This window comes from Rattus norvegicus, chromosome 4 (assembly GCF_021556685.1).
Source record: "Rattus norvegicus strain SHRSP/BbbUtx chromosome 4, alternate assembly SHRSP_T2T, whole genome shotgun sequence".
Classification (NCBI taxonomy): Eukaryota; Metazoa; Chordata; class Mammalia; order Rodentia; family Muridae; genus Rattus; species Rattus norvegicus.
In genome coordinates this window covers 83,049,168-83,070,890 of record NC_141537.1, presented here as the reverse complement: position 1 = coordinate 83,070,890, position 21,723 = coordinate 83,049,168, and the positions used below count along the sequence as shown (strand labels likewise).

At 43.4% G+C, this 21,723-nt stretch overlaps 1 protein-coding gene across 9 annotated transcripts in view; it reads left to right on the top strand.

Annotated features, from left to right (window-relative positions):
• The window catches only part of Jazf1 (JAZF zinc finger 1), a 303,410-nt gene that overhangs the window by 104,217 nt on the left and 177,470 nt on the right, over positions 1-21,723 (top strand). Inside the window, exons 1-3 of one of the 9 annotated variants that reach the window (XM_087659246.1) lie at positions 11,847-12,010; positions 12,430-12,542; positions 13,502-13,716. The gene's annotated coding sequence lies outside the window, so the exon portion shown is untranslated. 9 annotated transcript variants of the gene reach the window in all.

Genomic DNA, 21,723 nt, shown 5'->3' with positions numbered 1-21,723 from the left:
CCATGGATGGGCTTGAGTTCACAGGTAGCCATTACACACAGTGACCATCAGACAGTCAGCTGTGATGTTGATGGGGCCACAATGTCTGTAGTCTGTTATAGAGTTTTGAGTTGAGTCCATTTCCAGCTCTCTTGGATTTTCTTAGTAATGAGTGAATTCACAGAATTTAATCATGTAATGTGAGGCATTTGCCAGTTTCTATCAAGTGCTGTGCCATAAATGTACCCAAGGATAACTCAGTCAATGGCCTGGGCCCCAGAACAGGGCTTCTGCAGCTCCAAGGAAAATACCAGCAGCTGTTAGAAGACTTTGTGTGGGTTAAAAACAGATTGTTTGTATGTGAGTCTAGCTTGTTTTCTCCTTCAGAATTCCCCAGGCTTGTGATTCCTCACTGTCACCTATATGGAGAGGCATCTACACGTCAGCCTCTGTACTCCTGTACTTAGCCTGCTCCTGAGACGCTTTATGTGGCTTTATTAATACACTCAAGGGCTGTTAGTAGGATTCTAGCAACTGAGCACCGGGATCAGGACAAGGTCCAGAGAGTAGCTTTTTCATAAATTATGTTTTAATTAAACATTAGGTATAGTTAATATGGTAAGGGAACACTACCTTCTCCTGCACAGTGCTGAGGCAGGGACACATTCTGTGAGGGCTTGTTTATCCTAGCGGGGCTCTCAGACCCAGTCTTTCCTGCTCTGTGGTCTGGAGAATGAGAGTTGCTCGGGACGCCAAGTGAACACAGAACACAGAACACAGAGTTTTCTCCTCTACATAGCTGACGATGGCAGTGGCTTGGCAGAGACTCTCCCAGTCTGGGTGAGGCCTGTTCAAAGGGGACCAGGAACAGATGGACGTAGTGTTGAATAGAGCATGGCCCCTGAGTACCTAGATTTTCCAAATGCTAATTTTTCTTGGTTCTGATTGAGCTGAGGCCAACTTTGGCTGCAGTATGAGGGGAATCACAGTCTGACTTTTTCAATTAGAATCTTAAAACAACAATGACAACACAGCAAGCGTAGCCATACTGTTGTGCTGTGACTGTACCAGCCACGTGGAAACAAGCAGGTGCTTTCCCAGTAGAGACCAGGTGACACTTAGTCTTGCTGTCGGGTTGGATGGTGACCATTGTAAGGTGGATGCTTCCTCTCTCCCAGCCCTGGCCAGCCCATGCCAAGACTCTGTCAGTGTTCTTTGTAAAGCATTTAGCCATTTTCACAATGTTTCTGGTGAGATCAGTTAGCGAGAAGTGGGCCATGCAGTAAAGCTGTTGTGCCTAGAGACCATTTTTCGACAACGAGTTCTCTGCTGAGTGAGTGGAGATGCCGCTCCCCGCACTTCTGGCTCTCGCTCAGTTTGCAGGAATGTTGCTCTCTCTTCACAGGGCAAGAGTAAGAACTGAAGAAGTGTTTGCTCATGAAAGACTTTTACATAGTTTCCTTCTTTTAAATTTTATGTTGGTTTCCTGCTCTCCAGTTAACAGAAAATGCTGAGCTTTGAAATATTATTTCAATTTTTGTGGGAAGTGAACTTACTTAAAATTAAAAGATGGAAATAAGGAAATGTGTGGTCAGGTTTTTCTGGTCATCAAGTAGTGTTAATTCCATATCTTTTGTGATGCACATAAATTTTGCCTACCTCAGTCATTTGTAGTTTTAAAGAATGATAATTTACAAGGTGCCTCATTTTTCTACTTCTTGTCAGTTACTTATCATCATAGACTGGTTTGACCTTTTAGAAGAACTTTAGGAAGAGTAGAACACTTCTGGGAGTCTAGAGAGGTGCTGTGCTTCTCTGTGATGTGCAACTCATTACACTTAAAATCCCGTCATGCTGCTTCAAACATCTGCAGTTCCCGAAGCCTTCCTCATGTCAGAGAGACTCAGATAAATTGGAAACTATTTATTCAGGGAACCTCAAATGTTACTGAAAACACGTTTTTTGAAATGTCAAATTATTTGCATAGTGGTGAATCAGATTTCTGGAAGAATGTAATCCCAGATATTTGCTTTTTTCCAATATCCACAAATATGGAGAAAGACTTCAGACAGAGCACACTGAATACATTCTTTCCTTTGTATACTTTTGTGTTATAACTCCTACTTGGTGGTTTTGTTCTATATTTTAGTTCTGATTCAGCCCAAGTCAAAATGGATGCCTTTCATTCCATTATTGAAGATGCTTGGATTCTTCACAAACAGGGGCTCTCCATTGCATATCTACATGATGATGTTGGCAAGTGGTCACAAGGGTGACTCCTTGGGAAAGTCTTCATTGTCTTTAGCTACCAAACCTCTCCCTTTCTCTCTCTTTTCCTCCTGTATTCAAGAGGTAATAAGTATCCAGGATGTTAGAGGAGGAGTCCTTCCTCCTTCCTTATCCAGTCACCACAGTTCCTGTTCTGCTTTCTCTCTGTCCCTGAGCTCCCCAGTGTCACTGAGTATGTAAGTAAGTGACCCATAGTGTTAAATGTAATCAGAATCCTCAAGTACTCATCAGATGGCCTTGGTAAGAGGTGGTAAAGTAGTCTACTCATTATTTTGGAATTATAGACCAAAATTAGTTCTTCTTTGTAATAGGAAGAAACAGCAAGGTGTGGAAGAGTATTAAGTACTTAAATTATCTTAAACCCTTAACTGGGGAGGTGTCAACCTTGGAATCTGTTCATGTTGTAAAAAGAGAGTGAAGTGAGCTGCGGAATGCACTCCAGTGTCATTGCATGGCTCAGAGCTCATGAGGACCATGTCAGTCGGCCATCATTTCACCAAGAGGTAGTTCAGACCTCAGTAACAAAGGCTTGCTTGTCTTTCTCTTTATCCAAAATGTTGGCTTCACTGGCATTAAAATAATTAAGATTTGGGTGGTTGAAATATTTGCATATGTATGTATGCATGCATGCATGCATGCATGCCTGTCTGTCTGTATGTATGTATGTATGTATGTATGTATGTATGTATGTATAGTTGGAGACCCAGGTCTAAGCACAAGATTTATCTGTGTTCATATGCACACAAGCTGAAGCTAGTTTTATGCCATGTTTTTAATAATCTTGTCTGTGGGACTTTCCATTTGTTACGTTACTGCTGAAACAGTTGAGATGCTTAGGAATGAGGCACCCTCTCTCTGGGGTCAAGAGAAAATACCGAAGGGAGGACCGAGCAAATGGTGTCCTTCCTCAGGCTGGGTTGTTTTGCTTGAGGAGTATAGATGGATGGAGCTCAGTGGAGGTAGCAGAAACTCAGCAGCTGTCTGAGTCACAACTGCTCCACATTTGCCAGACTCCTAGGAAACAACTCTGAAAGATACGCACAGGCTGTGGCTAGGAACAAGTCAAGTGAGCCCGTGACCTAGAGCTTATAAACATCCAGTGTCGCAGTGGAGGTAGAGAAGTGATGACTCTCAGTGAAGCCCTGCATCATGGGCATGTGCTGCCCTCTCAGGGAAGGTGAAGCTGGTGGTGCAAGCCAGGGAAGGAGCCACAGCCATGTCCCCCCAGTGCCCTCTGCTGGCAAGGCCTAACATGGCACTCACATGGAGCATGGTTGAGAGTCCAGTCTGTATTAAAAGCAACTAGGGTGAAACTGGAGTTGAGTGATCACACATTCTTAACTGCCATGACCCCAAATCCTAATTTGGCCAAATGCGTTCCTTCTGTTGTTAAGAACAGCAAAATGGTGTTATGTGCAAATCAACAGGAGGCCATCGTTCTTGCAGGATGTTTACACTGGCAGTGTAAGCTGAGCACTTAAAACTGTGTCTGTGATAAATAGAATGATTTGACATTTTATAAATGTGCACATATTAACATCAAGAAATACTCCACCCACCTTACAAAAGGCGCCTCTCTCTGACTATACATGTGGCTATATGGCCTTTTACATTATAAAAAGTAGTTGTTGGATCTTCTCCTGTGAAGGCCACTCTGGGACTTAAAAGCCTTCTGCCTCTTATCCAGTCTTCCCAGTCTTGCACAGCCTTAGTAAGAGAAGGGACAATGACTCAATCCTTTCTCCTTTAACATGCCATGTATTTACTTACCTTCACGCTTGAAGGTTACTGACTCCTTCTGCTACACGATAGACACTAGTTTGGTTTGTAACTTCTCTGTGTCCCTCTTCCTGGTCCTAGCTCAGGAGAGTAGGTTGCTATGGCACGTCTGCCATTCATCATTATACATACTTGTATGTGCTTTGTGTACTTAAATGGAAGCTTCATAAAATGAATGCATTAGCAGAAATGTTAATATAAAGTGAAACTTTGCAGACCTAGATTTTACAACATGGTAATGAATGAGAGCATACTGTAGAACAGGACCCAGCACTGTGAGGTCTCATCATGATGCTACAATCGGACAGTAATGGTGGTGACAACACTCTCTACTGCCGACATGCCTTGTATGTATCAACTTCACACTGCCCATAAAAGAGGCAAGGACTTTTCTGTTTTCACTCTTCAAGTTGAAACGCTGAAGCACAGGGTAGATTTCCAAATCTACAGACTTTACAGACTTGTAGGGACCAATGGATCCAGACCTCTCTCACAGTGCACTGTCACCTGACAAGACAGTGATATGGCAGATCCTAGGGAGGTAAGCCTAGGGCAGGAAGCTGTCTTCTCCCTGAACATGCTTAGGGTTTTATAACCCTGAACCACAGAAGGAGTGAGCTACAGGCCCACCCCGGATAGGCTGCACAGCCAGCAGAGACGCCTCCTACTGGGGAACTAGACCTCAAGAGCTACAATCCCTTCTGTCTGTCTTTAACCTAAAAATGTGTGGAGGAGAAAAGATGAAGAAGAGGAGGAAGAGAGGAGGCAGCAACAGCAGCATCTTTAGAAAGTGTATAAGCTTGGAGCAGCTGGTGGATTTGCAGCAGGAATTCGCACTGCTGTAAAGGAAGGGTGGGCTGAATGGAGTGGTCAGGAAAACATTCAGTTCAGCTAAGAATCTGGCCATCAAGCAGAAGCAATGGCAGATCCTTTGTGGAGGAGCCTCCCTTAATCCGAACATTAACAACCCTCACAGAGAGTTTCTCGGTTAGCTTCCAGTTAAACTCTCAAAGCCTAAGAAAACAAGTCACCATGAAAGGCTGTCTCCTAAGGCCACACGTGTGAGGCCATCAGACACAAAGACATTGGCTGTTGGCTAAGTGGGAGAGCAGATATATGCCTGTGGAGCAAAGTATTAAACCAGCATGGACGTTTGCAAAAGACAGTACTACATATAAATAAAAATACAGAAATTAAAAAGTTGTAGGTAGCTAATTGTAAATTAGACAGAACCAGGGGAATAAATTAGAAGATAAAATTGAACAACTCTCCAGAACATAGTGCTGCAGAGCAAAAGCAGATGGGACTATGTGGAAGCTGAGACACGGAGAACAGCGAGGCTTGCAGAAATGACAAGAGGACACCCTCAGATTGAGAACACACAGCAAATCGCAGACTATGTTCTTTTCTCTGTGTGTCATTTGTATGTGCTATGTACATGTGGTGTATATGTGGAGGGCAGAGGGCAATGTTAGATGTCTTCCCTATTTCTGGCAACCTTATTTTTGAGATGGAGTATTTTACTGAACCTGAAGTTCACCTTTTCAGCTGGCTGGCCAGTGAGGCCCTGGGACACATATCTGTACCTGCCTCCTTCACAACTGCTACCCCTGGCTTTGCATGGGCTCTGCAGATCAGAACTCAGGGCCTCATACCTGCACAGCAGTCACTTTACCCCAGATTCTAGGTTAAGAACTTAAAATGCATCCTTTCCTATGTGTACACAGTAGAGCTTGGAGATAGCAAGAGGACTTTGGTGCTTGGAGACCATGGCAGCTAAGAGTTCAGCTAACAACTGTGATTACAGAAGCAGAGAACCAGGAAGCCATGTCTCCAGCATTCAGAGTGTTGCAGTCAGACTGTCACTGTGTGCTGTTTCTTCTGAAAATGAAGGTATGGATCAGGTCACTGTCAGCCCAGAGGGAGCTCTAGCTGGGGAGGAGGCACATGTGGAAGCCCCTGAGCTAACCCTCTGAGCTACAGCAGGGAAGGGTGGGCCCAAACAATGTACTTTAGAAGGAAATTAATTTTAAAAAATGCAGCTAAGCCAAGGAACAAGAAATGAAGTGGTAAGTAAGTAAGCAGCTCTAAACCAGCATTAACTGTGTCGTGAGCCTTAAAACCAATCACTAGTAGACAACAGTTGCAGACTCTTCTAGTTTCCCGGAGGGTCTCACCGTTCAGTGGCTTAGTAGGTGTGTGCAGAGGTAGAGACCAGGGTCCGGTGTCTCCCTCAGTAGCTCTCCATCTGATTTTTGAGGCAGGTTCTCTTACTGAACCTGGTGTGCACCCATTTGGCCTAGCTGGCCAGCCAGTGAGCTCCAGAGATCTGACTGCCTCTGCCTCCCCAGACTGCAGTTCCCAATGTAGACACCTGTGTGCCTTCACATATGCATCCTGGGAATGTGAGCACAGCAGGCGTCCCCAGCTCCAGGCCTGCACTCGTAGTCCATAAGATGCTTAAGTGGGACACTGTGCTTGGCACAGCAGTAGGTGCTCAGTAGAGTTAGCAACTGTGATCAGACCCGGGACTGTACTGCTGTCTAAAGCAGAGTGCAGAGTAGAAACCCCTGGAAAGTGTCATAGAGATGAGCACATGTGGAACCCAGGAAAACATTTATTTTAAGTGCTGTTACAATAACCTTTGAAACCTCACTGTGCTGCCACGTCTGTAATTTTTCACATGTTCCAGAAAGAATTTAGTGAATTTATTTTTCAGCATGCTCTAAAACAGCTCAAAATCATATCTGCTTAAAGCCCAACAATCGTTTCGGCATGTACCTGTTAGTAAAGAGTTGTAGAGGTGGGTGGTAAAGTGAGCAAAGTACAATGATCTGAAGGTATATAAATGTTACATAGAAACACTTTCTTTGTGTGCTAACCAAAAACAACAACCATGAACAGTAGAGGTAGTTTCTAACTTAGAGATGGGTATATTTGGATTCATCACAGTACAACTAGTTCTTGAGTCGTGGCACCAAGAATGAGGCAAGGGGCATAGTCATTTTGATGGTGAAGATGTGGGGGGAGGGGGGAGGTCTAAAGAGTGACTTGTGCCAAGCATATACAAGAGAACTTTCCAGACTAAAGGAACTATGTGTGCTTTGAATTTAACCCACTAGTTTTTTTTTTACTTCTATTCCTTGAGTATAAAAATGTTTGCAATGCCTTCTGTGAACTCTCTTGCTCTCGTTCAGATAATATTCATTTCCTCTTCTGAATAGTTCAGGAAATGCAGCTCCCCAAAGTGTAGCATTGACTTTGAGTCTCCCTTTTATCTGTTAGAGACCTGCACTCCCAGGGGTAGCACTGGGGGCCTGCTCCTTGCTCTTGTCACACCTTGGTCTATTGCATGCGCCAGGTCACACCTGCATCCCTTCTCTACTACCTCCAGTAACTCACTACATAGTATGGAGGCCCTGCTTATGATGCTCTGGCAGGGGCTTCAGAAAATGCTGTAATGAGGAAACCGCCTCTTGTTTTTCTGTTCACAAAGAGGAGATAACAAAAGCAGAGAACAGGTTTGAGTGTAACTGCAAGATCCAACAGAAAATGTCCTATTGTGATGGAACATTAAAACCCAAGGGAAGGGGGCAGCACACTGACACTTGAGCTGGGTCCTCACACATGTCACTTAGTATTTCTGAGCTGTGCAGCCTGTCTACTGTGTGGGTTACACTGTACGTATTAAATTGCATGCTTGGGAATGAGATCATTTGTACCTCTGTTGGTTGTAGGAACCACCTGTAGTCCCAGCCCTTAGGAAGTCTGAGACAGGAGGATTGTGAGTTTGTAACACCCTATTTTGGAAAAAAATGATTTATTGAAAACATATTTGTGAGGAAAACAAGCTTTCACTCAGGTTTCCATAGACACTGTCGTTGAGTCAGCAAATCCTTACTGCTAGGCACCTTCCCAGCCCAGGACGTGCATCCACGAGGCAAACAGCCTCACCTTTGTGGAAGCTTCAATCTGTGTACTAAATGATAAACTATAATAATATTATTATAAAGTAATGTATATTAATTAAGTTAATGCAACTAAACTTACAATAAATAAGTATTTGCTATTAATACCCCCACATTCATTTATGTGGGGGAATCTTGAAAAGAGAAGATGTTTCAGTGCACCCACATGGAAATTCAGGAACTGTTGGAAAGAACAGAAAGACACTAGCACAGAGGCTGAGCCAGGGACCTTCTCCCAGGAGTCTCGCAATGTCTGCAGAGGCTGAGTTGGACACGGTGCATAGCTGCCCCTGTGGGGGCTTGAGTACCAGGTAGGGAAGGTCAGAGACAATGACAAACCATGGAAAGCAATTGGAGGGTTTTTGTTTTTTAAATCAGGGAAGCAAACGAAGCAGAGAAGTCTTGCGGGTGTTCATGTATCCGTGATGTGGAATGCGTGTAACAGAGTGGGACTGAGCACCGGAGGAGCCCATTGCTATGGATTAGTGAGGAAAATTTTAACTTTAAATTTTTCAAGTCTTGACATAAAATACACAGACTCTAAGGATTTCAACTAATTTTTAAAATTGTTTATTTCACATTTACACCTTGGATAAATACCATGTAGCACTCTGCCAGCACTGATTTGGGGGACGTGAACAGAAAATGCAGAGTCTGCAGCCCAACAGCCGCATTGGAGGGGTGCACCTCATTCCCGAGGTGACTCTACAATGCCAGCCCTTCCCTTCTGCTGGACTCCTGGCTCTCACCCTCCCCTTTCTCCCAGCAGCCAGTCCTACATTAACCAGATGGCAGGAAGAGAGGCAGACTGTGTCTAGAGTCTGCCTGTCTTCCTGCCTTCGATCTTTAAGTGGGGATACACCAGCATTTACCCTAATGGCCTCAAGCATGAGAGAACCACATTTTATATCAAGCCTGGGCTTCCTAAAAGGAAACAGTAGAAATATTTACAAGGGACTTTAGTGTAGCCAGAACATATGCACACAAACCACAAGGAGCAGTCCTGTCAGCTAGTGTCCAAGAGGCTTCTCAGGGTCTGGGTGGCACAGGCCCCGCAGCAGGAGGCTGACGGGCAATCCGTTTGCTTTTTCCTGTGCAGGATGACTGCCAGGTAATAGCGCTGTCAGGAACTAGTGAAGTACCCAGGAATTGGTCATAAAAGACACAGGACTAGTCTCACTATTCCTTCATTTTTATCCACATGGCCTCTATGACTACAGAGGGCTTAGCTTTATGCCAGAGCCAGTAGGGAAGACTTTATAAATAAATGGTGTTGATTGTGAAAGACACTGCTGAAAGTCTCATTTTATACACTTAAATGTGTGTTGGGATATATGTTCTGGGAAGCAAATGTTTGTTTTCTTGTAGCATGTTTGCTTTCTTTTCTATAAAAATCCTCTTATTTAATCAATATTTAAAAGTAATGAGAGACACCTACACTTTTATATAAATGGGATAACCCAATAAGAGTCACACAAGCAAGGAAAAGGGAGGATGGAAGCCAAGAAGAAAACAGGAGGCAGAGGATGAAAGCCTTTACCTTAGTATTCCCAAAGCTGACTGTGGAAGTAAAAAGTTTCTGCACTAAGAAAGTGTGTCTAAGTTACAAGTAACAATCAGTTATGGTAAATTACAATTCTTCATAAAAGTCAAATTGTCCTGCACAGAGCAAAAGATATTCCCAAGCAATTTATCATATTTGGGCAAGGCCACTGAAAGTCACAAATATTAGTAACAAATTGAAAGGCTGAATAGTACTAAATAGTATTATTTAAGTCAGTGCTCTAAGATGAGGATCGTAAACAATTCGTCACAAAAGCAGCAACGGTGACCAGTCCTGTGTAGGAAGTCCTGTGCTCCTGCTTGGCACATTCTCTACTTTCTAACATCATGAAATTAATACATTTGTAAAAGGTACAAAGCTATTGTATTTACAAAAACTGCACAAAAGTGGATGTAATAGCCAGTGTGCAATGCACACCCATTCATGTTTTCCACAAAGAAAGCTGTCCCCACTCTGGCCGTGCAGACAGAGGGCACTAGCTTCAGGCAGACCAGAGTGGGTGGGTGTGCCCAGATAAGGCGCTCTTGTCAGAGCTGGAACAGCAGGTTTACAGCTACCAATCCAAGCAGTTATTCAAATCCTGTTGCCCATCTAACTTGTGTTTGAATGTGACCTGTGTTTGTGCTCTTAAACCTCTGTCTAAGAAAATCCACAAGAAAATTACAGAGATCAATACATGAGAGGTTCAATTAAATTGGAGCAGCAATCAAAACCATACCTAGAAGGAAGTGAGGAAAGCCAGAGCATTAAAGCTGGAAAACTGATATAAATTATATATTTTTGTTTGCTGCTTGTTGGGGCCAGCTCTACTACACCAGCAAGGCCATGTGTACAGTTATTGTCATGTCAGTTACCTGTGCTGCTGTACATGTGCTGTGCATCACTGCACTGTTGACACCTGTATGCTCCCTTACAGTAGGAGCTACCCCACACTACCACTCCTGCAGAGCTGTCTGTCTCTGATGACAACGTGAGTGAGAGGGAAAGATGAATGTCAAGCTGCTGGCTGCGTCAGAAAACTGAGGGAGGTAGGGCCTCTGGACCTCTGGTATCTTCTCATTGTGAATGGATCAGCCTATGGTGTCTCTTCTCACTCCATTCCATTGTTTTGCTTAAAATCCAGTGGTTGGTGGAATGAAAGTAAGAACACCATTTTATTTCAGCCTATTCTCCAATTGAAATCTGTTGCAGCCTTTTGAAGATCTTTGGCTTATTTCCTCACTAATAAGAATCGTGAAGATACTGTTTTATGTATTGTTTTCTTTTGCTATTAGCATAAATATTATAATTTCTTTCCTGGATGCACCCCTGAAAGATGACTGCTTCTTGTGTAATCATTTTAGTCTTACCTAAACCAGTTTACTAAATTTAGAAACAGGAGTTGAGAGTGGAAATAGCAGATATAGTGAATCAGATCTCTCAACAAGGGTTCTGACAGAGTGTCAGTTTTTCATAATTTTCTTTATATATTTAAAAACAAGTCAAGGGCTGGGCTGCAGTGCAGTGGCAGAGTCACTGCCCAGCAAGTGTGCTGCCCAGTGATTAATGCCCAGCAAAGCAGCAAGTAAGTAAATAAAACGTCAACAGATATAAGACTAAAACATATGACGTCATAAACATAAAGCTTTAAGACATTGTGTTTTGGTGACTTTTGGAGATGATATTGAATGCACTGCAACAAAAGGAAGTTAGGTAAAGTTTTAAAACAGCCAAAGAGGGATGAGAAGGTAGTGTGTGGGGTGGGGGGAGACATCTCCAGAGCCAAGCAAAGACCTGACAGATGGCTCTCCAAAGATGATAGGTGACCAGCAGGCACACAGAAGACCTTCACCTCCACCATCTGTAACAAACTGCAAATTCAGTCAGCCATCACGTCACACTCATGAGGATGACCAAAAAATAGCAGCCAAGAATTCGGAGAAGTGGGGACCCTTGCATACCACTGGAGGGATGTAAAGAGGTCCAGCTACTTTGGAAAACAGTTCTTCAAAAACAGAAACACACCATTGTGGAAAACAGGTTCTTCAACAAAACAAAATTGAAATTGCAATGTTATCTGTGATAGAGTGGTTTCATATCTGCATGTATATCCAAAAGATCAAAATTGTTTTGGAAATATGTGCACCCATACTCTTTGTAGCATTATGTGCAATAGCTGATAAGGGGAAGCATCACAAACACATCTGTGAAGATGAGTAGATAAAGAGGTTGCGTGTAAACGGAAGAGAACAGAGCCTTTAAAAGAAGCAAACCCTTTGATGAACAACACTGCTAAGTCTTGAGGCATTGTGGTTGGTGAAACAAGACAGCTCCAGAAGAGCCCAGGCTGAGGGAGGCTACTCCAGTGGAGTACTGTGCAGCAATGAAGTAAATAATAATAATCGAGTAAAATGCAGCAATAATCATGGAAACAGAGCTACAGTTACCAAAGGTGAGAGGGAGGGAGAGTTATCACTACAGATTAATAGTACAGACGTTCTATGGTGTTTATCATAGTAACAGATAGCAAACTAGCACAGTGGGCATAGCTGTCACTGCTGGATTCTATACTCAAAAAATGGCTAAGCTATCAAGTTCAGTGCTCAGACAACATTTGAAAAAGCCAATCACCTGCCATGATCCCTCATCGGTATGTGTCATAATCTGATTCTTGGTGTGATATTTTTTGCAGGCTTAATTTAGCACCCTGGGTAGGTGTGTTTTGACTTACTACTCATGAAAGACAAAGACCCAAGGGAGGTTTGGTTTGTGTGTGTGTGTGTGTGTGTGTGTGTGTGTGTGTGTGTGTGTGTGTGTGTGTGTGAAGTACACCTACCATTCTTTGTCTCAGTGGCTTCATCTTTTATGCAGATGGTTGGAGAACCCATCAGCAGGTTCTAGCTCACAGAACTCACGTGTGACATGCGTGCCTCCTTTGCTCTTATCAAAACAAGGTCCCAGAGCTTTCTATAGACTGGAGAGAGGTCAGTACATAAAGTGGGACTGTGTAAGCCTGGTAAGCTGTGTCTGAGTCTCCTGGATGTGTGTGGAGACTGGGTGCCATAGCAGCAGAAGTGTCTGTAGTCTCAGGAGATGGGAGGTAGAAACAGGAGGATCACCAGAAGCTCCAGGCCAGCTAGCCTGATGAATGCAGCAGAGAGACACTGTCCAACAGTGTGGAAGAAGACGATGCCCAAGCTTGAACTCTCACTTCTACACATGGCATGGCATGGCATGTGCATGCACACAAACACACACACAAACACACACACACACACACACACACACACACACACAAAGTGCTTTATGGTAGATTTGTATGCCTACCATTTAATCCTTGGTTATCAAATCAAGTCAAATAAGCAAAAGCAGAAGCAATAGGCATGCAGTTTCCTTGGTGGTCATCTGTTCAGGGTTTTGAGCCTTTAGTTTGAAAGACAAGTAGTTCACTGCTGCTCTCAGTTAAATGGTTTATAGGAGTCTTTGGGAAGGGTGGTCCAATTACCAAGAGGAGAGACTAATATAGCTAACTCATTTACAGTGTGTGTGACTCAGTTAAGTTATGATACTGTTAACCATACAAAAATGACAGAAGGAAAAAACATCAGAGTAAATTAAACATTCTGGCTTTTCATTAATGATCCTGAATATAAGACATATGCACAAGGTTAATGTTTTTTTTTCTGTCTTTAAACATCACATGAGGAACAGTTTCAATTTATTACAGGTTCAGTGTATTGACTTGTAAACAGAAAATTGCAAAAGCTTTTATTTTCCTTTTTCATTTTTTACTATGGCACTCTAAAGTGTTGAGCTTCTGTCAGTAAATCACACAAGAGGGTTTCTAAGGCCACTCCAAATCAGCTTTAGATGTTGTTTATTGCCTTGTGACTTTTGCTATACTTGGAGTTACTAGTTGATTATAAATTGTTCTTATTTGCAGTCCTTAAATATCGATGGACTGCGTCAACTCCAACTGTTAGAGCAAGTCTGTCTAAGAGCTTGTGTACACTGGGGAGGTGACTCTTCACAGAGAAGCACACTGGCTGTAAAGAGTGCGTGGGAGAGCTGGAGAAGAGGCTGCGGAAGCCAGTGTGTTGGGGAGAAGTGGTGAGACGTGCTGTCTACTAGGATAGCTTGTCACAGAAAACCCTTCAGGTAGGCATTCTTAACAAACATGACATAACGAGTGTGTTTAGAATTCCCTTTTTACTCAACATACTCTTGTGAAGTGTCCATTTGATACAAAACTTAGTTATGGACAAGGCCACATTAAAGTTTTCTGTACATTTCCAGAGGATCACACCAGGCAGAGTTCGCATTTTCTTTATAACTGTCATTGCTATGGCTGCATGATGTCCAATTCAGATACAATAAAATCCACTCTTGGGTATATTTGTTGAGTTATGCAGTCATAACACTAACATGAGGACTTTCCTGTTGTCAGGCACCCCCTCTTGTCCCCCACGAAGCCTGGCAACCATTAAACCTATTTTCTGCCTCCTGGACAGAGTGTGTCACCTGGAGACTAAGCCATGATTAGAAGCTAGGAACTTAACATCTGTTCCCAAGCTGCAGGGAGAGAAGCTAGAGCCTTGCTCAGTGCTGGGCGATGGCTGCCTGCCGAGGCCTCCATGCCAGTCCCTCTGAGAGAGTTGTGTGCATTCAGCAGTTTCTGGAGAGCTGCAGCTGCTCTGATGGCTGCACCTGCGAGGCACAGACGCTCCGCTCCTTCCACAGCCCCTTGCAGCCTCTTCCTGAGATAATAGTCTTTGTTAAAAAGGGTAAAGTAAGAGACTTTTCTGGGTCAGTCTAACACATACTCAAAAGCATAGAAGGGTCATAAGAACCTTTAGTTTAGAGCCAACCAATTAAAAACCACTCTCTGGTGTGCAGAATGGGGTCAGAGCCCGAGCCTGTGGGACTGGCTGGCTTGGGCCACAGCTATAACGGAACTGAACGTACAACTGAGGGCTGCCTAGTTGCTTTGAGTGCAGGAAAGAGCACACCTAGTGTCAGAAATGAAGTGTGGAGAATATTGAGACAAGGAATACCATTCTTCATGCTTTTCTGTAACCTGCGTGTTGCTTTGTGCGTCGGGTTCTTCTGATGCTATGTTGTCAGGGTGCAGCCATACTGTAGCATGTATGAGCAGAGCTCCTCCAGCCCACTGAGCAAGGAGATACATTTTGTTTATGCATTCACCCACCAGTTGGCATGTGGACTGTTTCTCCCTTTTGACTGTTATGAGTAATAATTCATTTATAAGCTTTTGTGTGAACATGTTTTTGTAACTCAAGTTCAAGAGGAGGTTGTTTGATATGACAGACTCTTAGAAGCCAGTGACAGTGAGAGCACTGCATAGAGAAGCCAGCATGAGTGAGAGCACTGCATAGAGAAGCCAGTGACAGTGAGAGCACTGTATAGAGAAGCCAGTGACAGTGAGAGCACTGCATAGAGAAGCCAGTGACAGTGAGAGCACTGCATAGAGAAGCCAGTGACAGTGAGAGCACTGCAGAGAGAAGCCAGTGACAGTGAGAGCACTGCAGAGAGAAGCCAGTGACAGTGAGAGCACTGCAGAGAGAAGCCAGTGACAGTGAGAGCACTGCAGAGAGAAGCCAGTGACAGTGAGAGCACTGCAGAGAGAAGCCAGTGACAGTGAGAGCACTGCAGAGAGAAGCCAGTGACAGTGAGAGCACTGCAGAGAGAAGCCAGTGACAGTGAGAGCACTGCAGAGAGAAGCCAGTGACAGTGAGAGCACTGCAGAGAGAAGCCAGTGACAGTGAGAGCACTGCAGAGAGAGGCCAGTGACAGTGAGAGCACTGCAGAGAGAGGCCAGTGACAGTGAGAGCACTGCAGAGAGAAGCCAGTGACAGTGAGAGCACTGCAGAGAGAAGCCAGCATGAGTGAGAGCACTGCAGAGAGAAGCCAGCATGAGTGAGAATGCTATCTAGAGAAGCCAGCAAGTGCAACCAGAGATGCCCACAGGGCACAAAGTGTAGCCTAAAGTCACCTACAAGACTATCACAGTTCATCTGTTCCCAGCAGTTCTGAGCATGTGAATCAAGGTGTAAGGAAAAGTGCAACAAAGTGAGTGACAAGTGATATAAGAAACAGATGTACACTCTGAAGTTATAGAAACAGGATTGAGGACAAAACCCAACACTGACTTAAACGGAAGATTAAAACCTCTCTTTGGGACTATAGCTCCATGCCAGGAAGCTCTTCAAGCTTGTCGCAGGGAAAGGGGAGATAACAAGAGGTTAATGTTAATTTCCTACCCATGCATCATCTTAGTAAAGAACTTGGAATTTTTAATAGGTTGAACAGTTGACTCAAGCTGTAGCACATGAAGAGAAAATAACCTCAGAATTAAGGTACCTCTCCACCTCTCAGCCTGCTATCTAATTCTTGAAAAGTGCCTCCCTAGTGAGAGCAAACTTTGTTACTCTCAATTGGGATGTCTCCAAAGCAAAGAGCAAGCGAGGAAACGTCTAGGCCTAGTCCAAGCAAGGTTAACTGTTATAACCCAAGCCAAATGAGAAAGCCTAAAGCAGACATAACTGCCATACTTCTTAACCCAGATGCACACCAAGTACAGCCACGTACTAAAAGAACAGTGTGCACGACATGGTAAGTTAATCCATGAAGACAAGGGTAGTGCACCATTAGGATATCAGTGCAATTCATTATGTTAATAACAGAGAAGACTAAAACCCATCTGTCCATCTCTACATGGGACTTGTCAGGACCAATGAATGGTGTGCTGTTGTAGCAAAACATCCAAGGCTGGGTACTTTATAAAGAAGAGAGGTTTGTTCAGTTGCTGGCTTTAGAGATTGAAAGATCAAGGTTGCCAAGCCTGTTTGAACTCTGGTGAGGGCCTCATTGTGGGTGACATTGCAGTGGTGAAAACACATGCAGGAGGGATCAGCCAAGAGGCAGAATATCAGGAATTTGGGAACTGGACTTTCTCTTTTCATAGTGACTTACTTTTCTATGAGCTAACTCCAGAACTAGACCAGTCCTTCCTGTGAGCAGCAATTAAGCTAATTGTCTTGCCTCACCTTCCATATAAATTAGTCAGTTATAATGGGTCCTCCAAAAACTGCAATTAGGGCTATCATGTATCCAAAGAAATATAAGTTCATATACTATAAAGATGGCTGCACTCCTGCATTCACTACTCCTACTCAAGAACCAAGCTGTGGAGTCAGCCTAGGTATCTATCAGTGGGTGAATGGAGGAAGAAATATATATATATATATATATATATATATATATATGTATATATATATGTATATATATATGTATATATATATGTATATATGTATGTATTATGTATACACACACACACACACACACACACACACACACACTCCATGACGGAGTATTAATACATCATAAAGAGAATGAAGGAAAATAGATGGAACTAGATGTCATCATGTTAAAAGGAGTAAGTCAGCTTCAGAGGGCAAATATCATGTTTTGTCCATATGCAGAACCTAGAATTTTAATAAAAGTTTAAAATAGAGTAAAGACAGTATGGAAAGAAGAATAGGACTCAGGGAGGGGTAGAGAAGATAAAAATAGATACTGGGGGATATGATCTAAGTACCTTATATAGGTACACAAATATCACAGTAGTGCTCAGTGCTTTATAAAACCAATATACGCTCTTAATAACAACAACAAAAGATTTCACCACCCATCCTCACAACACCGAGAACCAGACGCCAGCACATGAACCTTGGGGGAACTCATTCAAGCCATATCCAATAGATTTCTAATAAGATTGAGCCTTCATTAGCATATGAAGCAACGAAAATTAGTATTTCCCCGTATAATAATAGCTCTAGTCAAATTTATAACAATATGCAAAAGAAACCTTTACCAATTATATCACATTCTAAAAAATACAAGATAGAAACAAATTAAATTATACACGAGGCGAGGATGGAGCTTTACCGATGAACACCGTAGTAAATGGGCTTGCTATTGTAACACATTTCCCTTAAATTAGTGCAACCCTGCTGTGCAGTCCCAATACAGCCTCAAGAGAACTGGTTAAAGCTTGAAGAGTTCTCTCAGGGTTCACATGGAGGAGTGAATTAGCAGAGTGGCAAAAAAATGTTTCTAAGAAGAGACATAGTTAGAGAATGCTTGCCTTGGCAGGTCTGTGAGCACGTTAGGGAAAGCGCCTAAGTGGATCCACATGCACACGGGACCTAGAGTGATAGCAGCAGAGGCCAGAGCAGCAGGAGAGAGAGGATGGACTCTGCAAAATATAGGCTTGAGCAGGTTGGCAGTCTTTTGGAAAAATGCATATATATTTAGATCCCTAATTCATACCACACACTATATTTCAAGTCTTTAAAATGGAAGAAAATAAAGTAATATATTTTTATAGTTCTAGAGAAAGCCTTTAAAAACATGACAAGGAGTCCTGAAGTCTTAAAATGTTTAACAAATTCAGTTTCATGAACTCATGCTGGAAGAAACTATAAACAAAATTAAAGTGTAGACAGCCAAGTGGAGAGAATATGTGAAACACATGTAACAGGTAAAGGGTTAATATCCAAACTGCATAGTGTTCCCTCAGACCTGTAGGAAGCAGAGAAACAGCTCTGCAGTGAAGCGCTACCCCAAAAGAAACACAACCAGCCACTGCGGGTTCCAAGGCGCCTTCCATTTCCATCAAGGGAGCAAAGTATTCTAGCAGGTTCTATCTGTCTGACCGTCTGCATCAAAGTGCTTGATGATGCCCGCTACTTTTTAGAGTCTAAGCTTTTCTGGTGCTCTGACTTGAAGGTTAGATGCAGAAGCTCCTGAGGGGGGCACCTGATCAAACTGGACCATGCTGCACTTGACCTCATTCATACCACAGTTTTACTGCTGTCCTGTGGGAATTTGTTATAGCTGCATTTGTACCAGTAAAAAAAAAAAAAAAAAAAAAAAAAAAAAAAAAAAAAAAAAAAAAAAGCCAAGTTGGGCCACGTATCCTTCCAAATGGGAGGAGGTTAAATGAAATTTAGAGTATATGTTGTGTGTAATGCTGCACAGTCATAAGAAGGAGCCATTTCCATGATTTGTCACAGGCCAGTGTTAATATGTCAATCTAAAGCCTAGCCACCCAGGTCTGGAGCCAGGCTTGTCCTAGGCATGTATTAAAATGGAGGCCACGATCTTCTCCTCCTGGGGAGTGTGGAAATTAGTGAAATGCTTCCAGCATCATACTGGGCAACAGTATGGATCCATTTGCAAGGAGCAGATGCAAAGGCCAGTGCCACTAGCTCTGGGCTTGCTTGTACTTTGAGAAGGTTCTAGAAGGACGTCTGTCCCAGTGCTAATAGCAGTTCACCCAAGGGAAGGACTAGAAGCTCACTTCTTATGCTGATGCTGCTGGATGCTTTTGTTAAATTCTTTACTGAATCTGCACTTTAAAAACAAAAAACAAAAACAAACAAAAATCCAGCAAGTGCTGCTTTGTGGTTTTAAAGTTAACACATTCTTTTTTAAAAAACCGAGTAAAGGTGTCCTGTGAGGCGGCTCTGCTGAGGCAGCCCCTCGTTCTCCCCACACTCATTATCGCTTTTGGAACTTGATTCAGAGTCATTTCTGATCGTGAGTAGAATGAGCAGAATGACCCACAGTCCAGGCAGAGCACGAGGGCCTGGCTTGACCTCGGCTCGGTAGACCCTTTCCTCGCCCTCCCTTAGGGTGTTTCCCTGCACACAGCATCCCCTCCATGGCTCTGCACAGGCTGACTTGTGAGGAAGATAAGCAGTCAGGCTGCCCAGAGAGTTGACTGGGAAGCTGGAGGCATTTAGCCACATCTACCCCCATGCCTCCACCCTGCCTCCTGCCTGGCCTTGCCTTCTTTGAAGAGGCAAAACAAATGAGCTTCATTTATGTCCCCTAATTTTCACCCTTCTCCAAGCCTTCCTCCTTCCTTCCTGCGCCTCAGGCCAGGCACTTGTCTCACCTCATTCAAGGCTGCTGACCTCTGTGTCAAAAAAAATTTTTTAAGGGTTAAACTCATTTTCACTTGCTTTTCCGGTTGCTGAAAGCATCAAAAGAAAAACAGAATAAAGTGCTTAGTTCTGGTACCCAGCCTCAAATGGGTTCAAGAAGGCGGGCCAGCCCTTAACACTGGTGTAACTATTCTGTCTGTTAATCTGTGCAAACCCTGCTCTCCAGCAACTAAATGATGTGTGGAGACCTCGGAATTGTGTGATGTTTCTTACTGTCTGTCACACTGTCACAACCACCAGAATGACATCGTCTCTCAGTACTCTCACTGCCCCCAGCCGTGGATTTAGGAAGATCAGTCTGAATTACAAACTAAAGAAAAATATATTTGGTAGTTTGATTTTTTTTTTCTTCTCGGAAGAACGGCATATTAGTTTTCCTTGTAACTTCTGGTGTCTTGCTGAGCCCTGGGAGAACAGGACAGACAAAGTCCTTGGGTGCTTCACTTCCTCAGCATCGGCACGTGCACGTGCACAGAGTGCAGAAGCTGGAGGGACTCTCATCCTGTCTCCATCCTACTCCCTACAGTGTGTCATCCTGTTCTCAGGGCCTGCAGTATCCCTTACCTATCTATCAAACCTCTTACAGCAATAAGTAAGGTGTAGGTTGAAGGCTGGGATTGGCCTCCATTGTGAGGAGGAGAGGTATGGAAATGAAGATTGAAGGAAGAAGGCGGAATCCCAAATGCCAGGGTGACTGTTTACTCATTTGACTTTCAATGAAACTGGACTTTAAAAATGCTTTTATTTTTATTGAGGTAAATTTTGCAGTGTAGAATTTTACCATTTGGTCAATGTAAAGAGTGTGGTTCAGTCATTTTCTGTGTACTCTACATGCTGAGCAGCCATTACCACTAACCTAAGGCCAAAGCCTCATCCACAAAGCAGTCACCCTGTTTTCCCCAACCCCAACTCCTGCCCAGCACAGTCTGCTCCTGTAGTGTACTCTGTGGATGCGCTGTCTGGATATTTCATGTCAGTAGAATTCCACTGTATGTTCTGTCCTGTGTCTCTCATGCTAAGTGTCCTCCAGGTCTGTCTGTGCTGTGATTGCATTGGTAATTCACACCATGGTTAAATGGCCTTCCATTACATGAATGCGTCATGTCTTGCTTAGCCATCAGCCTTGGGTTTACTTGGTTCTTTTCATTCTTCATTTACTCGAGATAGCACTGCTCTGAGCAGTTATATACAAATCTTTGACCAACTGTTTTTAATTCACTTGGATAAGTGACAAGAACTAGAATCATCAGGCATGTGGTAACTGTTTAACTCTGAGAACCTTCCAAACTGTTTCCCATGATAGTTGTGCAAAAAAACTTCTTTGAACTGGGTCTTGTTGTGTAGCCCAGGCTGGTCTGAGAGTCATGATCTTTTTCTTCTGCATCCCAAGAACTAGGATCATGGAAAGCACCACCATGTACCTCAGAGCAGAAATCAACAATGTAGTATTTCTAAGGTTCTGTTCAACCTACAGTTCCTCTTTCTTAGGTGCCAGGCTCTTGGCTGAACCATGAGATCACAGAGATGAATAAAAAGCAAGGCAAGGAGTTCTGGGATGAAGACAGAGTTGGCAACAAGTTGAGCAAGCAGAGGACACCAGTCATGCTCTGGTCCTCAGAAGAGGTGATACTTGGTAGTCTAGTGACCACAGAATCTTGAGGTTTAAAAGGACTTCAAGCATTTATCTAATCCTTTTTAGAACAAGAATCCTCCATAAACATTCCAGTGTACCTGACTGGGAACACACATACATCTCAGTATCATGCAATAGTCCTTTACAAAGGACACTTGGGCAAGTGCCTAGAACTAGAATTGTTAAGTATCCAGTAACTATAGTACTTAGTAGGTCATCCAGAATAAGTCACTTGAGGAAACAGACCTACACTTGAAGGAGTACAGCCAGTGAGCACAGATCCTGGGCTGAAAACATGGGCCCACACCCCTTGGAGTCACTGCATTCAAAGAACCACCAGCCTGGTAGTTTGCTGGTTGTGCTGGTCATCTTCTTCACCACTTAGCGTGAGTCTCCTTCAGTATTGCAAAAAGCTTCCTGGCTATGCTCAGCTCTTTACGTAGGCTACAGGACTTGCAGTCCATCTTCTATGTCTTCAGGCATTAGTACCATGGTAGG